The sequence below is a fragment of the Arachis hypogaea genome, chromosome 19, assembly GCF_003086295.3.
Source record: "Arachis hypogaea cultivar Tifrunner chromosome 19, arahy.Tifrunner.gnm2.J5K5, whole genome shotgun sequence".
Classification (NCBI taxonomy): domain Eukaryota; kingdom Viridiplantae; phylum Streptophyta; class Magnoliopsida; order Fabales; family Fabaceae; genus Arachis; species Arachis hypogaea.
This window is the reverse complement of record NC_092054.1, coordinates 138,148,145-138,174,198: the sequence shown is the minus strand read 5'-3', so window position 1 is coordinate 138,174,198 and position 26,054 is coordinate 138,148,145. Positions and strand designations below refer to the sequence as shown.

At 37.1% G+C, this 26,054-nt stretch overlaps 2 long non-coding RNA genes and 1 pseudogene across 2 annotated transcripts; all 3 read right to left on the bottom strand.

The window, feature by feature from the left end:
• Positions 1-3,355: 3,355 nt before the first annotated feature.
• Positions 3,356-5,189, bottom strand: LOC112779261 (uncharacterized). Its single transcript, XR_003190629.2, has 2 exons — positions 4,873-5,189; positions 3,356-4,215 (listed from the first exon to the last, which is right to left on the bottom strand). It is a non-coding gene; the product is annotated as an uncharacterized lncRNA (long non-coding RNA).
• A 2,057-nt stretch (positions 5,190-7,246) lies between these two features.
• LOC112777252 (uncharacterized) lies at positions 7,247-8,140 on the bottom strand. The gene is made up of 2 exons (XR_011877760.1): positions 7,723-8,140; positions 7,247-7,424 (listed from the first exon to the last, which is right to left on the bottom strand). It is a non-coding gene; the product is annotated as an uncharacterized lncRNA (long non-coding RNA).
• Positions 8,141-9,409: 1,269 nt separating this feature from the next.
• Positions 9,410-17,231, bottom strand: LOC112776143 (uncharacterized; annotated as a pseudogene).
• Between the last annotated feature and the right edge of the window lie 8,823 nt (positions 17,232-26,054).

Sequence of the window (26,054 nt, the reverse complement as noted above, 5' to 3'; positions counted from 1 at the left end):
TTTAAAAATATAAAATAAAGTATGTTGTTATATTACTAAATTAAAAGAATTAAACTAAAAAAATTAAATAATAAATAAAAATAATAAATTCTAATAGTTCTAATATTTTTTTTTATTTATCATTTATTGATTTCACCTATAATAGTCTATAGCATTTTTATTACCATAAAATAATATGTGTTTTTTTTTTTTGTTAGAGTACAAGGCCTAAGCCCGAAAAAAAAAAATCAGACATTACATTGGAGGCACCTTTTTCTTCCTTCTCTAATTAACTGCTCCTTTAAGTCATCAGGTGGGTTGTCAAGGAAAGTGATCCGTCGTTGAATTTGAAACTTTGCTTGGCTAGCCAGTCAGCGCATTCATTCCTCTCCCTCTGTGTATGTTGGAATGAGATTTTTCATAGTCTATTCTTCATCTCGCAAATCTGAATAAGGAGAGAATTATAGTGAGTTCCACCATTTAATTCCCTATTGATTTTTTCTATTATCTCCATTGAATCACTACTTTTTTTATCTCATCCCCAAGTTTCAGGCTACCTTTAGACTGTGATATATCCCCCATAGTTTCGCTTGTAAAATGTGGCAGATCCCCAACCACTAATCTATTCTCCCTTGTATGTTCTTAACCAACTTCTCCAGATTCATTCTTAACTGATCTATCAGTGTTTAATTTCACCTAACCTTGTATAGGTGGGTTCTATTTGATGTCTTTGTTGTCGTCTTATACGGTTCATCCTTGTATAAAGTCTTTTTAATTTTGGGACTACTGTGATGGCGCTAACTGTGTTCCTGGGATTCTCATATGGTGGGGAGAATAATTCCTGATTCCTCCATTTCCAATTCTACCAGCATACTACTCCTCTAACTTTGTTCCAAAGAAGATAGATGTCCATACTCTAACCACCTTTGCGCAGGACAGGTGTGGCAGTTTGGATTAGTCCCCAGCATCTTCGCTCTCCTGCTGGCGGTCAGTATTCTTCCATGTGCTACAAGCCACATAAATGTTTTCCAAATGCTCCTCCAACTTTGCTTATTTTATTTTTTGTTGATCCCTTCCAGGAACTTGTAAGTAGACGCCACCATAAAAATACTGGTATTGTTGGAGTGTTTCCGGCTAACCGCATCTTCCCTGTCTTCGATTGCCCGTATCTTATTAATGATTTTCTCATCTCATCACATTTCCATTCTCCTCTTTCTCCCACGTAGTCAGCCACTACTGCCTCCCTTTCCTCATCTGAGATAGGTTTTAGCGTATAATTAGACAGCTTATTTTCATTTGGGACCTAATCTTCCTGTCAGAAAAGAGTATTTTTTTTTCCATTTCCAATCATCTTATTGCATTGTGCTCTAAATACTACACTAGATCTTTCCATAGAGGAGAATCTGTATTCTTTGAGATAAGTGATTTAATTTCCTGTCTCTTCTTATTTATGTATTGACTTTTTAGACCCTTCGCCCATAGAGATTCTGGCTCTGTTATGAGTCTCCAAAGAACTTTCATGAGGAAAGCTTCATTCATGCTGCTCATCTTTCTTAGACCTATTCCTCCTTGCATAGCATGTTCCACCCCACATGATGTACCTTTCTCTAACCTTGATTCTCACACCCAGATAAAGCATCTCTAGATTTTTTTCAATCTGCTCACATATGCCTTTGGGAATCTTGGTGTGTTGCATCTCAAAATTTGCAATTGGATTAAAATCTGACTTTGTAATTGTAACTCTCCCATCCAAGGATAAGAACTGCATTTTTCATCCTTTTAGTTTATTTTGTACTCTTTCCAGAACGTTTTTGAATTTATCCCTTTCTTTCCTCTGGTTGGTTAACATAGCACCTAGATATCTCCTTATGCTAGTCTTCTCTTCATACTTGTTCAATCCCATTATCTGGTTTCTCTCTTCTCTTTTTACATTGCTTGAAAAGATAACTAAGGTCTTGGCTTCACTTATCTTTAATCCCGACACCTCGCAGAATGTTTTCATGCAATTATTCACTTCCTTCATTTGGCTCTCTGACACTTCTGCAAATATAAGTAAGTCATCTGCGAATAAGAGATGTCATATTTTCGGTCCATCTCTACCAACCCACATAGGTCTCCACATATCCTTCTCTACCTTCTCTTCTATGAGATGAGATAATCTATCTATAGCTATGACAAAAAGGTAAGGGAATGGCGGATCCCCTTGCCTTATTCCTCTTATGGAGGAGAAAATCTTCGTCCGCCCTCTATTCCACAGCACATCAAAATTGACAGATGAAACACATTCCATAATGAGCTGGGTGAACTTCCTTCCTAAACCAAATTTCAGTAAACATTCTTTTAAAAAGCTCCATCTTAAACGATCATAGGCTTTCTTGAAGTCGTATTTGATAGCCATACATCCCAATATTTGTCAAATTTCTCTAACATAGATGTTGTTATCCTCTTTATTATCTCAATTGGAAATTGCAACGACTCCATCAATGATAATTTAACCTCACATATTCGAGAAAAATATAAATTAGGAGCGGGATATTTAGTTCGTGAAAACATCTCAGTCACATTAAAGAAAACTTTTAAGCTATTGCAAACTTCCCTTGCAATTTCCTTCCTTTCAATAGGTAAAGCCTTATACTTGGTGTCTCGCTACTTTAATCTATTAGGTAGTGTTTGGTGGAGAGACAGAAACGGAAAGACTGGGACTGAAAGACAGAGACTAAGAGACAGAGATTGAAATAAATCTCAGTATTCTGTTAGTGCAAAGTGAGAGACATAAATTGAAACAAACAAACATGATACTGAGTCTCATTCTTCTCAGTACCTCAACACTATCTTAAAAACATCTTTGATAAGAGAAAGAGGAGGGAGGCGTATTAGGATTTCTAAGTTTGGGTGAGAAGGACTAAGAGCGTTTTTATTTTATTTTAAAAGTTAAGAGTGAAATTCGAATCCAAAATCTCTAAGTAACCATGAAAAACTATGACATTCGAGTTATAAATTTTGGACGGGGCGGATAATGGGACATATTGCCTCATACCCAAACAAAAAACAATTAGGTCGACCCAAATCTGCTCCATTTAACATGGGGCGGATAGAATTGCCTTCCCAAAATACAATCTTGACACCACGGATATTTCTTAAAAGTTAAAACCATAAAAACTTCCCTCTAATTCATATGTTTGATGTTTCACACTTTCAAGTTACTAAAAACAAATCTTTTTCATTACAACAAAAACCAAGGTTCTGATAACCAGATCGGTCATCGAACCGCTCTAGTTACTGATTTACTGGTTTATTGGTCTAACCGGTTCAATCATAATTCAACCGTAAAAATCGTTTTAAAATAAAATAATAAATAAATTATAAATAAACATTCTAAAATATAATTATAATCTAATATAAATCTTAAAATATCCTCCAAATTTAAATCGCTACATCCACTAAAATTATATGATCTTATCAAAATACAAACTCAAAAGTTAAATAGTAAAAAAAAATATCTAAATATTAAATGCCAACATGAAAATTTGTCATCAATCATCTTCACAAAAACTTGTTAGGTGCTCAACATTAGAAGCCATTAGTTTCAACTTTAATAGAATACAAGTTCATGAACAATTAGGTAACTCCTGGTCTGGGGTTGCAGGGCACATTCTTCACTTTAGTAAACGGTTTATCAATGATGACTTTCCAACAATAGGGTATCCAACTATTCCAACTCGAACCTTTACACAGTGACATGAATAATTCACTTCAACTTAGTTATATTCATTTGAAACAAGTACTAAAGAGTGAGAACTAGTGTAAAACCTAAAAAGAAAAATAAACTTATTTTTGTAAAATAAAAAACACAAGAAATAGCATAAAGATTATACACAGCAATCAGATAGATTATTTTGGTTATGCAATTTATTGATCCAAACTTTCACTCAATGTGTTTCACTATATTTATATCATTTAGGAGTTATAAGAATGCTGCAACAGAGAAAGAAGTACAAAATTACTACCCATACGGTTTAAATTATGTTTTCTATGTATAGATATTAGATAAGGAAAGGAATTCTTTTGAGCAATAAGAGAAATTCTTTTGTCAAATAATTATTAAAGGAATGACAACTAAAATTGACACTTAATTGTTACATAACCCACTGGACGAGGAAGCAGTCCTTTGGCTTTGCGTTTAATATTTACATCGGCTGCTAATTCCTTTGCTAGCCGGCCTACCTTCATTGTACCCTTTGCAATACATACAACACACAATTAAGTATGTGGCATCTGAACCTTCCTAACAAGAGGTCAAGAGCTAGAAATAAATTAATTTATAGCAGCAGCAGCGTAACAAATCCATTTTAAGCAATAATTTCAACAATAATAGTTACCTATTCCATAATCAAGTGCAAAACCTATTCACAAGAGGAGAACCTGTTCGATTCATATCAATTTATATTTTTTTCTTATTCATTAGAACAAAGATACTTAGTAATGCAATGCAGCAAGTTGAATTACCCATGAAAACAATATGTCACTCACTTTCAGCTTCACATACACTATGGTTTTTTAAATACTTTTTAGTGATACAGGTGCCAAAAACAGCAATCTGCTCTTAAATAATACCAAAGCCAATTCTTGATTGAATCCTAAATCCTAAATAAAAAATAATATTGCGGATTCACAATTCTTGGCACCGTTTCTGGAGGTAATCTAACTGCCACGGTGTTTAATCACATCAGTAAAAAACCAATAATCAGTAAAGAACCTGAGCTAATCACAAAACATTCATTAATCAATAAAATCGCAACACACAAAATCAGAGCTAATCACAAAAACAGAGCATAAAAAAGTAGGAAAAAACGAAGAACAACTGAACAACAAGCGAGCAAGACGTTCACTGACCTTCGAAGACGACGTCGACAAACCCTTCATTGATGGACGACACCGACCAGACGACGGCAAGAAGATGAAGCCGATGGCAAGAAGATGCAAAGAGTAGGGGATGGGGCGAGCTCGCGGAAGAAGAGAGCAGGAGAGTTGGAGACTTGGGTGCAGTGACTACACGGACGAACGGTGGCCGAGCTCGACGGACGGACGAGGCAGTAGCTCGACGGAGAGGCGGCAGTGGCTCGAAAAGAGTAGCTAGGGTTGGATAAGGGAGAGTGAATGACTCGGGCAAGCAGAACATAGGCTGAGAGGAGTGAGAAGTGAAGTGGTTCAGTTCAGTAATCAGTAGGCCAAAGTTTGCAAACGACGCCGTTTCCTTCAAACCGGAAGGTTTCCGGTTCGGTCCAACCGACCGGTTCTCAGTCGGTTCAGCAATTTTTCATCGGTTTTTATTTCAGCGGTTTTGCATAACTGACCGGACCGTTAAAGCTTCCGGTTCTTAGTTAGACCGGTTCAATCAGTCGGTTCGGTCCGATTTTCAGAACATTGCTAATATGTGATTAATGACCCGGCTTTGTCAGGTTGAGGCTTAATTGGTCACGAACCTCATCTCGCACAACACGTTTGATGAAAATGTTCCCTACATGTTCATTGTGTTATGACTGAGTTACGGGGTTCTGAAAACATTAAGAGACTAAAGCAAATTACAAATTCCATAAAAAAATATTTTTTTGTTGGTTTCATGGTTTAGTTGCTAGATGCAGAGGATAATCCTTAGTTAATAAATCTAATGGCTTCTTAAGATATGAGCTTTATAAATCTAATGGCTTCTTAAGATATGCGCTTTTTTTTATCTAGAGAACATTGGAGGCCAAAAAACAGGCAGATTAAAGTCCACATGATGCTTCCAATGAGCCTTAGGTAAATATTGCAAGTTTGTTCTTTCTTTTTGTTTCTTCTTCTTACATTTAAAAATTTTTGTATTTTTAGGAATACACGCTGATGCTCTATTCTTGATGATGACTTGATTATAGAAAAGTTCTCCACAGCAGTTAGTGCGTCCATCATTGGCGTAATTAGAATGGAGACATCACTTGGAAGATATGACATTAGGGATGTTTTTTGTTTAGTTTGTGTATAATTTTATATTCCATGAATTATGTTCTTTTGTTTCCAACTTACCAAGTGACTACAAAGAAGAGTATGTTAAACAACAATGTTGAAAGAATGAAGTTAATTTTGAGGGTATTTGAAAGTTTTTGATAAGTTAGAGTTTAATAAAATGTTTGAGAGAATTAAATTAATTATGGAAAGAATTTTTTGATTAGGAACCAAAAGAATATAATTGAAATAGAACATGTAGAGTGTGTCTGAAATAATTATTTTGTCCTTTAACTATTATCACTAACTCTTTAGTGAGGATAATTTTGGTAATATTATAGCTCATGAGAATATAATTGAAAATTAGACCACTTTTTATGTGACTTGATTTAAACCGAATCATGAAAATTGAATTCTTATTGGAAATCAAATTTGCATTACTTTTTACTACTTAAGTATAAAAAAGAATTCTAACACTAAATGAATTGAAATCACAATGGTATTATTCATATTATTACTGCATCTACAAACAATACTAGAATAGTATAATATTCTTTATGTCTTCCTTTTTTAATTGAAAAAATTACAATTTACTTTAAATTTTACAAATACTTTAAAAATAATAAAGATGATCGTTTCTTTTTTACACTAAATAAAATAACCAACAATTCTTTATATTCACGTCATTCTAATTATGTGTTGCCTGCGCATCGTGCGGATATCATGCTAGTCCTCCTCATAAAAGTTATGTTTACAGAGGCATGTTTATCTTAGTTATACAAGGAAAGGAAACAATTACAGTATGTAATGTAAAGGCCTACCTTTTATCTTGAAAGAAAGCCACACAAACAGGAGGAACTATCATCATCAGCATTAAAACCTTTTCTTTATCCCTTGGGCTACCTTTTCTTTATCCCTTGGACTACGTTGATTATTGTTATTATCTCTGTTTTCTTTGGTCTCGTCATGCTAATCTACAACTATATATACCTTGGGTTCATGTTGTTCTGTGTCAATTGCCTACCTAATAAATTGGTATGTACAGCTTTCGACAAGACTACAACTAGGGGAGACTATGCAACACAAACCAAAATATAATGTTGTATTTCTGATTTCTCAATCTAAAATTCAAGTAGTCTTGTTACTTCAAAATACTTGTGATTGATATTAAACAGAGTTGCTTGTTTTCTCTCTTTCTAAAAGGTATTTGGGAGGAGAGAACATTCTAAAGCAATACAAACATAAATGAAGAAAGAACGAGTAAAATCTCAAAGCACAAGCAGCACAATGTATGAAATGCAGCAACAATAATAATGATAAACAAAATACCAAGATAGGTGAGGTAGTCTGAGATTTACAAATTCAAGGGTGCCAGTTTAAGTTGAACTTAAAAGCTTATTAATGGACATTAAAAAAGGGGCAAGTGCCATAGTTGTTACTTCTTCCCAGCCTCCTTCCACCGTCACCTACAAGAACAATGTAATTTTTTAAGGGAATTTTCAGCCAAGAAGGAATACTTGGTAATAGAAAGTAGGGGCCAGTGCAGTTACCAGCATAATCAAAGAACCAGGGTCCTACAATCACCAAGTAAAACTAAAACGCAAGAATAGAAATTGAATCATATTTCTGTCCCTAGCGTGATTTGTGCGATAGGTGCAATAGCAGAATAAAAATTGAATGTATTTTGAAGGGCAGATCTGTGAGCATACAAATCCTAAACACTAAAAATGTATGGGAATGGATGGTGGAGGGAAAGGAGGGTACCTGGAGATATCAGTGAGAGGAAGAAGCGGTGGAGTGGGAGTGAGAGTGAGAGTGGGAAGAAGGAGCGCCGGCGCGACTGAAGATCTGCTCGCCGACGAGGTAGATGCCGAAGGCAACAACGGCGATACCAAAGCCAGGGAGGGCGTGGCGGAATTGATTGGTGAGCATTGGGTGCTTCCTCCATTCGTCCCTCCTCCAGAAGAATTCTGCTGTGTTTTTCCCTGCTGAACCCATTCTCTCTTTTCCTATGCGTCTTCTTCTTCCTCTTCTCCAACACCAACTCCTTCTCTTACTTTTCCTTTTTCTTTTCCTTTCTCTTTTTTTCGGTCATGGCGTTTCCTTTTCCTTTGTCGTACTCAGCTCAACTTGGGCTCAGTATTGGACTCGGCCCAAACAAAATCCGAGAGTATATATGTCCATTTCGGTATCTATATCTATATCTGTATAACAACTAGCAAAAGCCTCCGCACATACGCGCACGTAGTAGTAGTGTTTGTATGGATTTGGATCCTCTCAAGTTTGAATTTCACTTTAGAGAATAAAGTGTGATCTCTCACCATTAATTTTATAAGTGGGACCAATAATAAATATGAAAGAGAAATTATTCAAGGGTAGAAGATCACACTTTACTCTCTAAAGTGAAATTCAAATTTTAGAGGATCCAAATCCGTGTTTGTATTGTAACCATTTTGCTTAAAATATTTAAATAATTATGTGATGGACTTTTGTTATTTTTTATAATTATTTATTTGTTTATCTCTATAATTATCTATGTAAGATATTCTGCAAAAAGTATTAATACTTAAAAAGTTATATAAATTATTGAAGTACCTCGTTAAATTTGAAAAGAAGTTAGTTTATTGCTAAAGTTTGTATTTTTATTAAGGAAAAGTATAGGTAACCAACAAGATTTTTGAACAATGTGTAAACAATGTGAATTAATAGGGTTAAAAGAATAAATTTAATTAGTAGCATTAAATTAGAGTGTAGTGTATTTTCATTTGATTGGTGGTTGTTCATATTGTTCAAAATTTTCATTGTTCCCCTAGCACTTCCCTTTTATTAAACCAAGTAAAATGTATATTGATGAGTCGTTAATTCTAGTTATAAATCAGATAAATTATATTATACTCTTACATTGATTAATGTGGTATAATTTATAATTGATTAATGTGGTATAATTTAAGGCATATCGATTTATTATACTTAGAATTGATTATTTATATATTTAACGCGAGAATTTTTACCGTTTAAATATTTAGAATTTCATTTTAGTACACTAACTATTATTCATATATATTTGATATTTATTGCTATGATTTATTGGTCTGTAAATATAAAAAAAAAATATTGTAGTTAAGTCATCGAGATTAATTAATATTTTTTAAAATATTAAACATTCAATTTCGTATAAAGATGTAATGTTATACTTTTGCATTTGAAATTGAATATGCGGTAAGACAATTATTTTCACTTAGAAATGAAAATAAATAGCATGTTTCACATAGATATTAAAAAATTACATTAATTTCTACTTATATATATTACATGCACCTGGCATTATAACAACTCTGATAAAATTTATATGGAAGAACAAATTATTTTAGGCATAGAATAAAATTGAAAGCTTTAACAAAATTCAAGACAACGTAGACCAATATCAAAGTGAATTTCTGTACCTTAAAAATAAACGCAACAGTTGAAATGTGTAATTACTTAATACAGTAACTGATACAATATAATCAACATTTGTTCTATTTAAGCACATATAATTGCCTAATCTATTAAAGTAACACAAATCAATATTCAAGCAAATGCTAATATCCTTACACACACACAAAAAAGAGAATAAAGTGTAGTGCCTTAAAGTATAAATCATATAAATCATCGACTACTTTAGTTGTCAATGCCTCATATCTAGTGAAACAAATATTTTCTTTTAGTTCTTTGAATAAATAATTGTGCTGCTTTTTTCTTCTGTAGTTTTTATAAACTGGTAGCATCTTTAGAATCTTCAAAAAAATATTCTCTCATCCTCCCTACTAGTCCATCAAAATGTTCTTGATGGAAAACATTATAGGAGGAATATCTATTCTATCACATGAGCAACACAGGTTAAAAACAATGATTTTTCCTAACTCCTTAACAATAGTAATTGAATATGAGCTTGTTTGATCCCTACTGCTTCTCAACTTTTGAGCTATGATACTTTTTAGTAATACCTACAAACATTAAGAAATAATCGCAGGTTAAAAAAAATGGGTGCACCAAAAGCAAAAAAGAATTATTGATGAGATTTTTATAATACTAACCCAACAAATCAAACTTGTGTGCCATAATTTTACAGCCAAAGCTTAACAAAAAAATGTATATAAGAAATTAAGATATGTTTTTAACAAAAGAAAAAACAGTATGGTGAGGGTACCAAAGCTTCTGCTCATCAATTTTCATTCTTTGTTTCAAAATCTTTTTGCTTCTTTAGCTCTGCATATTCAATAGAAGATATAAAACCCTATCACAAAATATATTACTCTAGCATAAAAAATACAAAGTTTATTGATGTTGAGGCATAGAAGAAAACTGCCAGTTAAATTTTGGACAATTATGCTAACATAGTTCCAATCAGAGTCTTATAAGCAAACACAAAGAAGCAAATTCCGACATTTGTTTTTCTTTTACACATTTGTCAATCCTTTTCTATATCTTTGGCTGCTGTTTTTCCTACAAATAATTAGAGACCTAAAATTTTAGTTGCAAGTCAATCAAAATCTCAGATCCTCCCTGTTTAAAAAATTACATAAGACATAAAAGTAAAAAAATCAGCAATATAGTTAATAGAAGACAAATACGGTAAGCTATTCAACAACAAAATGTTTAGAACAAATTTTATAATTGTAGGTCAATCACAACATTAGATGTTCAATGTTTAAGAACAGGAGGGTTAAACCAAAAGGGGGCACCAACTTATTACAGATATCAAAAGACTCAAAATATACTTTACAATATTATTATTTTGTTAATGTGTTCAACATAGCACCCATGACGTTAACCCTAAACACAAATATATAGCAAGCAATTAAATAGCTTCATAATATGAAAACTTGAACACAAAATATGCTATCAATTTCCTTTTTTTTTTCCCACATATCTGCCATCTTTTACGTGCATTCTTGGTACTTTTCAAATTCATGAAGTGTCAATGAAGGCAAATTGATTTTGTTTTACTCTTGGTTCTTGTTAGTTTGCTATCATAATTAGATGAAATCTGAAGAAGTCCTACAATTAATTACATATCCAAGATGCTCATGAAACACATGCAACAGTTTTATAAAAGTCATCGAAACTTAAAACTATTCAAAGAGAACTTAATACTAAATACATCATCTAACTTTTGAAGCCATTAAAGTGCTGCCTCAAGACATATTACTTAATATTAATATAACATACCAAAAAAATATTGTTACTAATTTAAAGTATTAAGTAATTAAAGATAGACATAGCAACCTTTTCTTTTAAATATTCCTTATTGAAAAGTTACCATATCTTCCTCAACGTAACGTAGTCTTTTTGTTTTTTATTTAAAAAAGGAATGCTTTTTTTCAGATCCTAATGCAAAAGATTGTTATTCTACTTTTAGGTTTGTATTTAAGGTTAAAAAAAGTCTGGAAAGGACTTAACCTCATCAACACATTCTATGTATCCACTTATTTTTTTCATCTCTGATCTCTTCCGACGCCTAAATCAACAGTAACAACCTGCCCCTACTCCAATCCATCAGTCACTCCAATCTCCTTATTATTAGCTTCTCCTATTTTTCACTCTGAATCATCCTCCTTATTTGTGCAACGAACCACCCGGTGAATGTTAACAACAAATACCATTGCATCACATACCCAATTCATTCACATTCTTTTATTTTTTCCAAGAAAGAACAACTCAAGTTGAAACAAAATATAAATAAATAAATGCAGAGAAAATGAACTTTTACATCATTAAATCACATGAAAAGTTGTAACTAATACCTACATATTTTCTCCTAACCATCCAATCAAATATAAATATTATCTAAAAAAATTCATATAACTATATAAGATTTGAGGAAGTTCCTCTGACTACTTACATATTTAAAGATGCTAGTGGGTACCAAACACTTGGAAATGAAGCCCAGCACTTTCTTCTGCAAAAATTAACAAATATTATTAGTATGATATTGCAAACTATGGAAAAGAAAGTGAAAATAATTAAAAAAGGGATACTTTTGGTAGAACAAAGGAGTTGGGATGGGATTGTGACGAAAGAATATTTCCAGCTTCTTCACTCTTTATTTTACAAACTTTGCTCACAAATAATCAAAATTGAAAACTGGTTCACTTCTGTGTACAACAATTCTACAAATTAGATAAGTACACAACAAATAAATGAATTCTTATAATCTCAATGTCTAAGAACTGACATAAGACATGAAAACAGTAAAAAATCAGCAATATAATTAATAAAAGACAAATACAGTAAGCTATCCAACAATAAAATATTAGGAACAAATTTTATGGGCAGGTCAGAGTAAACTCTGATCTTAATACAAATGGCACGGTTGCTATTTGAACCTCACCCCAACTCCGCATCATCCTTTGCCAAAGGGGAGATAATGATAATATCAATGAGACTCTCTTAATAGGTATGTTCATAACAAAGTTAAGGCACAGCAAATCAAATAAAATCAAATTAGGAGTGGTTGAGAAATCATGAAACCTCATACGTGTATATTATCTTCAGTTCCTGAGATATTTCTGAAAACTCAATGAGGGGATGCCATAGAAGAACCTACTGTCTCCAACATGTGGTAGCTGAATACTAAAAGAATCTGTAGTAAAAGAAATCATCAATCAAAGATGTATGCACGGAGTGAACAAATACACAATTCATAGTTAGTCTAAAATAAATATAAAGAAAGGTGAGTTACTGTGTGGATTGGAGCTTCACATCCTCCTTCAATAAGCTTCATTTACATAAAAAGCCATTACAATGAGAATTTCTATTTTAATATGACATAAATTAAATCATTATGGCAAAGATATATCAGATGACTAAAACTCGAATCCACCAACTGGTCCTACTTGCAGAGAACCTTGAGTAAAAGCATCCATTAGCCTTGGTCCATCCCCTGACCATGAAGTGCAATCCAAAAGATTTGCAATCTGCACAGTACACAAACAAAACAGTAAATAATTATTATTTTCTTTTATAGAAAAAGATTTTATCAAAAAGAGAAACAAAAGAGATGAGACATCCTCATATAAATACAAAAATATATTATTAAAATCTAAAGGGATAAACCATGTACTAATGTTAGATTATCCTTTTTCATTAGTTAGGAGAAAACACTTAAGCAGGCAGGAGCTTTTCATGATAGGGAAGCCGACATGGTAATCCTATTAGTTCTTTTTCATAGTATTGTTCTATCCTTTTTTTTTCCTTCTTTCTAAGTCAAATCCTAAAGACAGGTTTAATAATAATAATAATAATAATAATAATAATAATAATAATGAAAATCTTTGCACTGCAAAAGCAAAGGAATTAAACTCCACAAATAAATTCTAAAACAAAAAACACCATATTTGGTACTTTCTATCAAACAGAGATCATTTTTGGAGAGCCAAAATATTATTTCTTATCATTAACATACTTTGCAAGAAACTCCTTAAGCAAAACTTCACTATATCAAATATCAATAGAAAAAAAAAAAAGCAAATTAGCAAGAACCTTATCAATAGAACGAAAAAATTAAATCCGAATAGATTAGCAAAGAAACATATTAATTAATAAAAGAAAGGCCAAATGCATAATTATAATATCTACTATAATAAGAATAATAAGTTCAAATTACACTAACACATCAGCCCTCTCTACCTAAAAGTAACCACTAACCAATATAACCTATCCCCTTAAAAAATACTTATTAATACAAAAGCAAATAAACTAACCTTCAATTTCTGATGAGCTTCATTTATAAAATTTTCCTTGCATTCCTTTATTTGGTGAGTATAAACTGAAAGAAGAGCAAGTAATTAAACTAATTATCATGTGTTTAGATAGAATGCTAAATTATAGAAAGTAATAACAAAAGAGCAAGCATAATAGCACTTTTTTAGATTAAAGAATATTGCTGCATTGTTAGTTTTATATGATTGAATTCATTTGCTTAGCTTAAGATTTTAGAATACTGGATTACAGAATTATTCAAACCACACTTGTTGCTAGTATTCAAATTTAATCTAAATGAATAAAAATAAATCAATAAAGCAATTAGAAGGTAGCATAAAGACTTACATCCAATGCCTTGGACTCCAATTGCTTTCGTTTTGCATTTCTAAAATAGATTCATCAAAGAATATTGCCTCCTCATCATATCTGTTGAAATCAGACATTATTTACAAATAAAAAAGAAAAATTGAAACTCTATAAAGTGATTAAGTTACCCAAAACTAACCATCTTTAGAGACCTTAAACAATGAAGGACTTCTCAAAGCTCAAGCAACAACAGTAACGGTGTCTTCGAAAACCTCATCAGCCTTCACATTACCAAGAGATCCACAACTCGAACCAAAGTTTGAAAACGCATCAGTTATTCCACCGAAACACTAAGTAGGTAAAATCAAAAGCAAACACAGCGTCGTGCTTCGGTTAAACACGACTCCTAAGGCAAAACCCGCCGCTGCTGTTGCAGGGTCTCAGCCTCCTCTCCCACAGAAAGATTCGTTCACCAACCTCAACATGCATACCAACCAACTACAACACCGTCAAACTCGCAGACCTTTCCCTTTGCCCTCTTCTTCAACTCACGCCTTTTCCAGTCTTCCTTTTTGCTTCTGTATTTTGTCAAAAACCACAGATGATAGTGAACTTTTTTCTACATGATGAAGTGGATTCTACCCTAGCAAATCAAGAATCAAAACCAGAATATATACCACTTTCCCTCAACAACCTCTTCTCTTCTTCAACATAACTTTTCCCTCTACTTGCCTGACCAAGTTCTCTTTTCCTCTTTTCCTTCTAAAAGAATGAAAGATTCTTCTTATCATTCCGAGTCTGAACAGTCGCCAGCTGCTCTCCAATCGATATAGCCTCTCTTGTTTTCTGTCGCTGTTCGTACGATTCTTCAGTTTCCTTGTTGTCACGCTTGTCTTTTCCAGTGGACCAAGACCAATCCTGCTTTGTGTCGACTTCTTTCGGCGGGGGTATCCTCAATACCGACGGTCCACCTTTATATCCATGCCGCCTCAGAGCTTCAAAATCAATTGCAGCACTTTTCAGCTTCCCAGATTTTCCTGCAGACATGTACAGAAAAATCATATTGCAATCGAAATAGTGAGCAAATTTCAATATGTCAACTTTTTAAAAGCACCAAGTATGAAGCAATAATAATAATATTGGTTATGGAAACTAGGAACTTCATGAACCAACAACACTCACCAATCGTGCTAAAGATCCCAATGTTTCTCATTTAAGTTCAATTGAAAATATCTAGGGCGAATTATACCGGCGTCTCCCCAGGTTTCGTGAAATCCAACTTCTTTCTAAAATCACACATTATTGATTATCCTATCCATAGATTTGAGTAGTAATACACTTGATACTTTCGTATTTTTTATAATATGATACTAAGACCCTATAAACAAGACAGTAAGATCAGAAAGGTCAATGTCACCTAGACAAATAGATGAGAATCACGATGAATTTCGCCAAACCTGAGTGAAGGTCGTCATAATTTGCCCAAATATCTGTTATTCTAGAAGCTAAAGAAACCATAACTGGAATCACATTTGTCATAGTTGATTGTATACTCACATTTATCAATCCTTTTTATGCATGTATAGATCTCAATCAATTCTTCTAATAGGTAATCTAACATTTCACGACATGGATCACGACATTAGGTAACGTAACATCCTCTGGAAGACCATAATTATATAGTCATCAGTAATTGCTTGGTATGCAATTATCCTCAACATTATCACTAGATTATTAATCACTATCCACATTAACAAGAAGAAACAACCTATCTGACAATGCAGCATCATCAAATTGTGCAACCTCTCTTCCATAAATTGTCTCTCAACCATCTCTCAACTTTAGGGTATGTTTGGTTAGAACATACCATGAGAAATTCTACTCTATCAGTTGCCAACAACGATATGATCATCAAGGAATGTTCCATTTTTTTGTTTTTGTGCTCAGAAATATTCAAAACAAAACCTGAAAGAACCATATCAAGGTTTCACAACTAGAATGGAAGTTGATACACACGATAGAGTTGAAGCAAATATAGAGAATAAAACCATGAGATACATTGTGAATAATATATATGTTGGGATATTTACAACCGTCGCACAGCTCGAAACACAGTTTTTGTACATAATCATAACAACCATCTATGTGCATTGCCACATTCATCTTTCAACAAAACTAGGATACTCTTCAGAATCTACTCCCTCCATTTCATATTGACAAGTCGTTTTAATTTTTCTAGTATGCAATTTGTACAATCTGCACCTATCATTCATTCAAATCGACCTTTTAGTTTGAAATGAAGGGAGTCACAGTGTGACACGTAGATTCAGCCTAGATACAATCTGCACCTATCATTCAATCAAGAACTTTTCATAAGATCAGAACTTCATCATACATGTCACCAATTCATTCAATCAAATACCTTTTGATTTCTTCCCACTGGCTTCATTATCGTTGTCAGAATCGGAATGCGAAGCCGGCGACTCGTCACCCGAGGAGTCATCATCCTCATCACTCCATGGCATTGTCTTCTTCATGGTAGGTGGAAAATCACTGAAAACAAATAAAGGGTGCTATCAAAATGAAGAAATATGAATAAAATCTCCAAAAGTTTGATACAAACAGGTAAATCAACCAACAAGAACACATTGACAAAATGTTCAATCACAACTAAAAGCAAGCTATTAGCAAGTAATACAGCTAACTAATTCTATGCTCACAACAAATTATATACATAAGGATGAAAGAAAATTAAAAAGTATAACTAAGAAATAAATAATGTCACAAAATTAACAGCAACTGAGCATGGCATGCCACAAAAGCAAAGAATCCCATGAAATTAAACAGAACCCACAAACCCAAAAGCCCTGAAAATTTTGCAGCAATAACAAAAGAAGAAACTTTGGTGTGATATCTTTTAAAATAAGAAAAAAATATATTTTTTGAATCAAAATCAGCATACATAGCATGGGTTTTAGGGACAAAAATAAGAGACGAAAAAAAGGAAGAGACAAAGTGCGAGAAGAACAGAACAAGAGAGTACCGTGAAAGGGGAAAGAAAAAAAAAGCTTCTACGGTTCTCTAAATTTCTCTGGCAAGTGGATCAGCTACTCTTATTATTTTGATAGTTTAATGTTTTCAGCTCCATTCATCAAAGGTTTCTATGCTTTCTAGGGATTTCCAAACCTTTTTTTTTTTTCTTATATATTTTTACAAAAATCATTTATTAGTAGGACTTTTTGATTTTTTTATTTTTGGGTATGTTTTAAATTTTTAACGGCTAATCATTCGGTAAAATTTTATAATTTTATTTTTGGATGAATTGTTTTTTAAATGTTTAAAAATATAATTTGTTAAGATTCAATTTATAAAATATAATTTATTCTGCCTAAAATTTTAGATCAATTATATTTACCTAAATTAAAAGATATCATTTATACGATAAATTATATAAATAAATAAAGTGTAGATCAAAATTATCCAATTATGATAATAACTAGAATCTCGATTTAATTCTTAAAATTTCGGTTCCGCTACGTTACTAACAGCATATCTGCCAACTTCTGCCAACTCTTATTTATAATTGTGTTTCATGGAAGTGTGTTCGTAGATGTGTCTAATAAAAATATTTTTTTATAGCTCTGTTTAATAGAAATGTCTTTATAGATATATTTTCTGGATGTGTCTCTTTATATATGTATTTAAAATATATTAATTATTAGACACATCCACGAACACACTTCTATGAAACACAATTATAAATAAGAGTTGGCAGAAGTTGGCAGATAATATGTTGGTACTCTATACTTTTCCTTAAAATTTTTTAATATTACGATTTTAAATCAGTCAATCAATTTTACAAAATTTAGTAATTTATACTAAATTTGACGATTTTACGATTTAAATCTTATTAAAATTTTATGTTTTACATATTTAATTTACTTTTTCGATTTCACATAAAATTTTGATTTTTTCTATTTTACTAATTGTTCATACCCTGACCTAACACTAAGGCCCAGGTCCAAACGAAAAGACCTAGTCCAAAGGATTGAGCCTCACCCCACACCGACCTTCCTCTAAAAAAGTCAGTTCTCACCACGACTTGCTCTAAAGAAGTCGGGGACGAAGATTAGCTGGCAGATAAACACTCACTCAAATGAGTAACTGCCCCTAAGATCTCTCAACCCACTTCCAAGAGCCATATCCCAACTTCCCTAAGATAAATGGACGGTTATCCACCTTAAAAGGTGGAACTACTTCAGTGGTGGTTATTGGCTCACCACTATAAATACACTGACACCCCTCAGATATCTCTAAGTCCCAATACTCTCTAGACCTGCTTACGCCCTTGCTGACTTAGGCATCGGAGTGTCTTTGCAGGTACCACCCCATTCACTCGTATTCACAAGTCGGACGGAGGCCCTGAAGACGCGAATCCGTCCGAAGGCTTCCCTCCATAGACGATTGGGCCAACCCAGCGAGTCCAACCCAATAAACTTCGGTTACCCACCGTAACATTGGCGCCGTTGCCGGGGACCCGAGAGATCAACCAGTTATGGCGGACAAATCACCGGAAGATGGTCATACGGCGTATGATTCCGAGCAGGAAAACCTGGACACTGGAAACAACGACGCGAACCCAACTCCTCACCCGGAGGCAAGCGATCAACATCGAGAAGGCACCTCTGGGTTTAAAAATCCAAAGGTAAACTCTTCGGATGGACGAGAGTCAGGAAAGGAAGGGCCACCCCACGCAACCGAGCTAATAGGGCTGGTCCATGGCCACCAAGGTCGTTTGGAACAGTTGGAACAGGAGTTAGAACGACAACGAAAGGCGGAGCGAAATCTCAAGGAAGAGATAGAGCGACGAAAAGAGTTAGAGGAAAAACTCTTAAGACTAGAATCTTCTCTGAGAAGTCGGAACTCCCGTGGCGATCGAGAAGAGTCGCCCCTGGGAGGAGAAGATCCGTTTAGTGAGGACATCATGAGGGCAAAAGTTCCAAGAAACTTCAAAAGCCCTGATATGAACCTCTATGACGGAACCACAGATCTGAAGCATCACTTAAGCAATTTCAAAAGTCGGATGTATCTGGCTGATGCTTCTGATGCAACTTGCTGCAAAGCCTTTCCGACTACCTTGTCAAAAGTGGCGATGAAGTGGTTCGACAGCCTCCTGCCGAGGTCAGTCACCAGCTTTGAAGACCTCTCGAGAAAATTCTTGATGAGGTTCTCCATCCAAAAGGATAAAGTAAAACATGCGCCGAGCCACCTGGGAATAAAGCAGGAGGTCGGAGAACCTTTGCGGGACTATATGGAAAGGTTCAATAAAGCATGTTTAGAGATTCAGGACCTACCCACCGAAGCTGTCATCATGGGGTTAGTGAATGGACTTAGAGAAGGTCCCTTCTCACAGTCCATATCAAAAAGGCACCCCACCTCCCTGAGCGATGTACAGGAAAGAGCAGAAAAGTACATCTACATGGAGAAAAATGCCAGACTACGAGAGCCGAGTTGGCGACCTGGGCATTCCCACTCTGCAAAAGAGAAGGAAAGAGAGCCCAAGAAGAAAGAAGAACTCGGTCTCGACAGGCCAAGGAAATATCACTCTTATACTCCTCTAAAGGTTTCCATGGTGGATGTATACAGAGAGATCTGCAACACTGAAAGGCTGCCACCTCCCAGGCCCATTAAAAATAAAAAGGGAGGAAGTCGTGGTGATTACTGTGAGTACCATAAGATCTATGGTCATTCAACAAATGATTGCTACGACCTCAAAAATGTGATAGAAAAGCTGGCCAGAGAAGATCGGCTTGATAGATATCTCATGGAAAGGTCGGACAATCATGGGAAGAGAAAGCGAGAGGACGGGGACAGGAGAGACCCACCACCACAAACTCCCGAGAGACATATACATATGATCTCGGGAGGATTCGCAGGTGGAGGACTCACCAAGTCCTCTCGCAAGAGACACCTCAAGCGGGTTTACCAGGTCGGGAGTGAATCACCCGACCTCCCCACAATCTCGTTCACAAAGGAGGATGGGCAAGGAATAATCCCTGGACATGATGATCCAGTGGTAATAACCCTGATCCTAGCCAACGCCCACCTCCACAGAACTCTAGTAGACCAAGGGAGTTTGGCAGATATCTTTTTCAAGCCCGCGTTCGACAAGTTAGGGCTGGATGAAAAGGAGTTAAGAGCCTACCCCGACACCTTATATGGATTAGGCGACACGCCGATAAAACCATTGGGATTTCTACCCCTCCACACGACCTTCGAAAAGGGGAAAAGGTCCAAAACTCTGAGCATAGATTTCATAGTCCTCGACATGGGGTCAGCATATAATGCCTTGATTGGCAGAGCTACCCTAAATCGACTCGAAGCGGTGGTGTCTACCCCTCACCTTTGCATGAAATTTCCGACATTTGCGGGGATAGCAACGGTGCGAGGAGATCAGAAGCTGGCAAGAAAATGCTACAATGAAAGCCTGAACCTGAGAGGGAAAGGCAAGGAAGTCCACACCATAGAGCTCGGTGGCACAAGAACCAAAGAAGAGCTACGCCCCCAACCAGGAGGAAAAACTGAAGAAATACAGGTCGGTGAAGAGGAAGGAAAAAATACCAACATAGGAGCCAACCTGGAAGAAAGCTTAAAACAAAAGTTGACAAAGCTCCTAAAAGAAAATTCCGACCTCTTCGCCTGGAAAGCTTCCGACATGCCAGGGATAGACCCCGAGCTCATGTCCCACTGGCTCTCTGTACACCCAGGATCTCGACCTGTACAGCAGCGAAGGCGTAAGCTCGGCCCAGAACGAGCTCAAGTGGTGGAAGAGCAGGTACAAGCACTCCTAGAGGCCGGCTTCATCAGAGAAGTCACGTATCCAACATGGCTAGCAAATGTGGTGCTAGTCAAGAAACAAAACGGCAAGTGGAGGATGTGCGTCGACTACACCGACCTGAATAAGGCATGTCCCAAGGACCCATATCCGCTCCCAAGCATTGATACTCTAGTGGACTCCAGCTCAGGGTATTAATACTTGTCGTTTATGGATGCCTACTCGGGATACAACCAGATCCCGATGTACAAGCCAGACCAGGAAAAGACATTGTTCATCACACCTAGAGCAAATTATTGCTACGTGGTCATGCCTTTTGGATTAAAAAACGCAGGGGCCACGTACCAAAGGCTGATGAACAAGGTGTTCGCTCCCCACCTCGGGCACTTAATGGAGGTCTACGTAGACGACATTCTGGTAAAAACCCGGGAAGAGGCCGACCTTTTTACGGACCTCACGCAAGTTTTCAACACCATAAGGGCGCATGGGATGAGACTAGATCCCGCAAAATGCACCTTCGCGGTGGAAGCTGGAAAATTCCTAGGATTTATGCTAACCCAAAGAGGGATCGAGGCAAATCCTGACAAGTGCAAAGCTATCCTAGAAATGAAAAGCCTGACTTGCTTGAGAGAAGTCCAACAATTAAATGGCCGACTTGCAGCCCTTTCCAGGTTCTTAGCAGAGTCAGCATTAAGGTCCCTTCCACTGTTCTCTCTGCTGAGAAAAGGATGCTAGTTCGAGTGGACTCCAGAATGCGAAGAAGCGTTCCAAGAGTTCAAAAAGTTCTTGAGCCAACCTCCAATCCTCACCCGACCTCTAGTGGGGGAAGAGCTTGTCCTATATTTGTCTATAGCCGACAAAGCTGTCGCATCGGCCCTAATATGAGAGGATGAGGTTGGACAGCATCCAGTATATTTCACCAGCAAAGTTCTATAGGGTTCCGAGCTAAGGTACCGCAAGCTAGAGAAGTTTGTGTACTCCTTAGTAATAGCCTCGCGGAGGTTAAGGCCCTACTTCCAAGCCCATACAATAAGAGTCCGAACGAACCAACCCATGAAGCAAATCCTCCAAAAGGCGGATGTTGCAGGGAGAATGGTTTAGTGGGCGTTAGAGCTCTCCGAGTTCGACTTAAAGTACGAAACTCGGACAGCGGTAAAAGCCCAATGCCTCACCGACTTTATAGCGGAATATGCAGAAGATCAAGAGGAGAAGCCGACTACATGGGAACTATACGTAGATGGATCCTCAAACAAAACAGGAAGTAGTGCAAGCATAATACTAACCAATGTAGGAGGAACACAGATAGAAGTTTTCCTCAAATTTGAATTTGCAGCTTCCAACAATCAGGCAGAATATGAAGCCCTGATTGCAGGATTAAAGCTAGCAGAAGAGGTCGGTGCAACCCAGGTACTAATATTTAGCGATTCCCAAGTAGTGACCTCCCAAATAAATGGAGAGTATTAGGCTAAAGACCCGAATATGAAAAGATACTTGGAAAAAACTCTGGAGCATCTCGGGCGCTTTGCAGAAACCGAGATCAGACACATAACTCGGGACCTGAATAGCAGAGCAGACGCCCTCTCCAAGTTAGCCAGTACCAAACCAGGAGGGAATAATAGAAGCTTGATCCAGGAAACTCTCCAAGAACCCTCTGTGATGAAAACAGAGGACAAGCAGGAAGTCCTTGAAGTAACCGGGTTAAACCTCGGATGGATGAACCCCTTGGTCGAATACCTAAAATTCGACATCCTCCCCAAAGAGGAAAAAGAGGCCAAGAAAATTCGGAGGGAAGCACAATACTACACTTTGGTAAAAAATGCCCTCTATAAAAGATGAATATCAACACCATTGCTAAAGTGCGTACCGACCTCAAGGACAACTGAAGTACTAGAAGAGGTTCATAATGGGATCTGCGGAAACCACCTCGGAGCCAGGTCGCTAGCAAGAAAAGTAATTCGAGCTGGGTTCTATTGGCCAACTTTGCAGAAGGATGACACAGAATTTGTGAAAAGATGCCAACCATGCCAGATGCACGCAAATTTCCACGTGGCTCCCCCCGAGGAGCTAATCAGTATAACTTCTCCATGGCCCTTTGCAAAATGGGAGATGGACCTGTTAGGACCTTTTCCCCAGGCTCCAGGACAAGTCAAATACTTAATTGTGGGAATAGACTACTTCACAAAGTGGATAGAAGCAGAACCATTGGCCACCATCACTGCCCAGAGAAGTCGGAGGTTCCTCTACAAAAATATCATCACAAGGTATGGGATACCTCATTCCATTACCACAGATAATGGAACCCAGTTCACCGACTCTACCTTCAGAAGCCTAGTAGCCAGTATGAAAATAAAACACCAGTTCACCTTGGTGGAGCATCCACAAGCAAATGGACAAGCGGAGGCAGCTAACAAAATCATACTGGCAGGGCTAAAGAAAAGATTACAAGATGCAAAAGGAGCTTGGGCTGATGAGCTCCCGCAAGTGCTATGGGCCTACCGGACGATGCCACAATCCGCCACAGGAGAAACACCCTTCCGACTTATCTATAGCGTAGAAGCCATGATACCAGTAGAAATCAATGAACAAAGCCCAAGGGTGATCCTCCATAATGAGGTCAAAAATGTACAGGGGCATAAAGAGGAGCTTGAATTGCTCCCCGAAGTCCGAGAACAAGCCCAGATAAGAGAAGCAGCATTGAAACAAAGGATGACTACCAGGTACAACAAAAAAGTCATTCGAAGGAGTTTCACCCCAAACGATTTGATCTTGATCAGAAATGACATTTGAGTCAACAAATCGGGGGAAGGAAAGCTCGCTGCTAATTGGAAAGGACCATACAAAGTTAGCGAGGTCTTAGGAAAAGGGTATTATAAGGTGACCGACCTAAACGGCACCGAGTTACCAAGGTCGTGGCATGCTTGTAACATGAAAAGGTACTATAGTTAAATGCGAACTCTACTCCCTGATGTACTCTTTTCCCAACTTCACGATTTTTCCCCAAAAATCAAAGGGTTTTTTTTGAAGAAGGGTTTTTAACGAAGCATCACAGTAGAGACAAAGGGAGAACGGACTATCAAAAACCCTTAGTAGCAGCGAAAGTACCTTCCCAAATAAATAAAGATCTTTTACAATATCTCTTATAAATTCCTTCTCGTTTGTTTTTCTTTCTACGAAACGCGCCGACTTAAGCTCGACAAAGCGTGAAAATCCCATGAACCGACCTAGATGGTCGTCAGGATAAAACGACGAGGTACAAGTCGGTATAAAGAGGTTATAAAAGTTGATCGTGAAAAACTCGGAAACACTCCGACTCATAAGTCGAAATGAAAACCCGAGAAGCAAAGAAAACGCATCGCAAAAATAACCTAAGTCATAGGAACTCAATGAATCAAAAAATTGAGTATAAGGAATACTAAAAAGAGATCGAAAAACCTATCAAAGAGCCAAAAGACTGTCCTGAGTCCTTAAAGTTAAAAGGCTCAAAAAGACAAACAGCCAAGAAAAAGGTTTTCAAAAAGATCAAGGGGATTTTTCAAAAACCAAAATCAGAAAAGCATGCACACAACAAGACAAAGAAAGGTAACCTAAACCCTTATCCAAAAAAGGGGTATTTTTTGTCAACCTAAACCCTTATCCAAAAAAAAAGGGTATTTCTACAAATATTTTGTTTACGGCCTTAAAATGCCAAGAAATGTCAGCAAACCACCACAACATAAAGAGTTTAAAAAAGAGGGGACCCACAGGCCGGGCCCCATATAGCCACAAATATTCTTAAAGAGTATCACCACCAGAGCCGAAGGGAGTAGTCGGATCACCACCAGAGTCAGGGAGAGTAGTCGGAGCGCCATCAGGTCCCAGGAGAGAAGTATCCATAGGAGCCGGAGATGAGGTTCTGTGAGCCTTCGAGGAACTCGGAGCATCCTTGGAACGAGGAGGGGACTCCATTACCCTCTGCCTCCGAGTCTTCAAATCTGACTCGGTGACATATTGGGGAGAGGGAGGAGAGACTATAGCCCTGTCAATGACGACCTTGTCCGGATCCAAAGGTGAGAGATCCAGGTCGGGAGCAAGGACTCCGACCTGTTCCTTAAAGATCCTCCATGCTTCCTCGGCCCTGTCAGCAATAGAGTCCTCCAACTCGGTATAGTCACTCCGAGCTTTCAGCAAATCCTTCTTCACCACCACGAGGTCCTCAAACAAGCTCGCATAACTCTCCTACGCCTTCAGCCTCAGGCCCTCCTCCATGTTGCACCGAGCTTGCAACTTCCGCTCACTCTCCTGAAGGCCATCCATTTCCTCCTTCAATTTGGCGACCTCCTCCTTCAGCGCCCTCTCATGCTCCTTATATATGAGAAGCCTCCCCTCCAACTCTTCAACCCTCGAGGTTGAACCCAGAGAGCTAAGAGGAGTCTTCTCAAACATATCAAGGAACTTTGTGCATACTCCCGCCGCCCTGATACTCTCCTGAGCCAGAATAGTGAGGTGGTTCCGAATAGAAACATCATTCATACCTATGCGGGTATGGGGATAGATGTATTTCCGGACAAATTGAGGTGCATCCACCTTAGCCTCACCTTCAAAAGAAGAGCTAGACTCCAAGGTCTTGCGCTTCTTCTTTTCTGGCTCAGGGGAGGATCGGGGAGGAGGGGACGGCTGAGAGGAGGTTGAAGAAGAAATGACAATAGGTCGGTTCGGGGTCCCCAAATTGTGAGCAAGAGGGGGAGGAGAAGGAAGAGGAGCGTTAGTTACCCTGGCGCCACTAACCCTGGCACGGGACCTTGCCTTGGCCTCCTGGACTCTCTGGTAAGACTCCCTGAAATTCTTCTTCGCCATCTCTGTAAAAAACAATCAGTAGCCAAAGAGTCAGGAAAACAAGTCAGTAAAAACAAGTTGGAAACAAAGTGGATAAATAAAAGCTACCTAGTTGTGTCTGGACAAAGGTCAGCGACCATTGGAGAAATTTTTTGGTATCCAGATATGGGGCCCTCCCCCACACTTCTCGGAGGAACCCCACAATGGCAGCCTCCACCTCATTCAGATCATCCAAACCATATTTCTCACAGGGGGAGGCCTCCAGCCAGTACAGAGGAAAGCGAGGGGAAGAACTCTCGTCTAAAAAGAAGGGATGATGACCCTCTACAGCTTGAACTTTGAAAAAATAATTTTTGAAGTCATGGAAGGATTCATCAAAAAGAGTGAAGATTCTCCG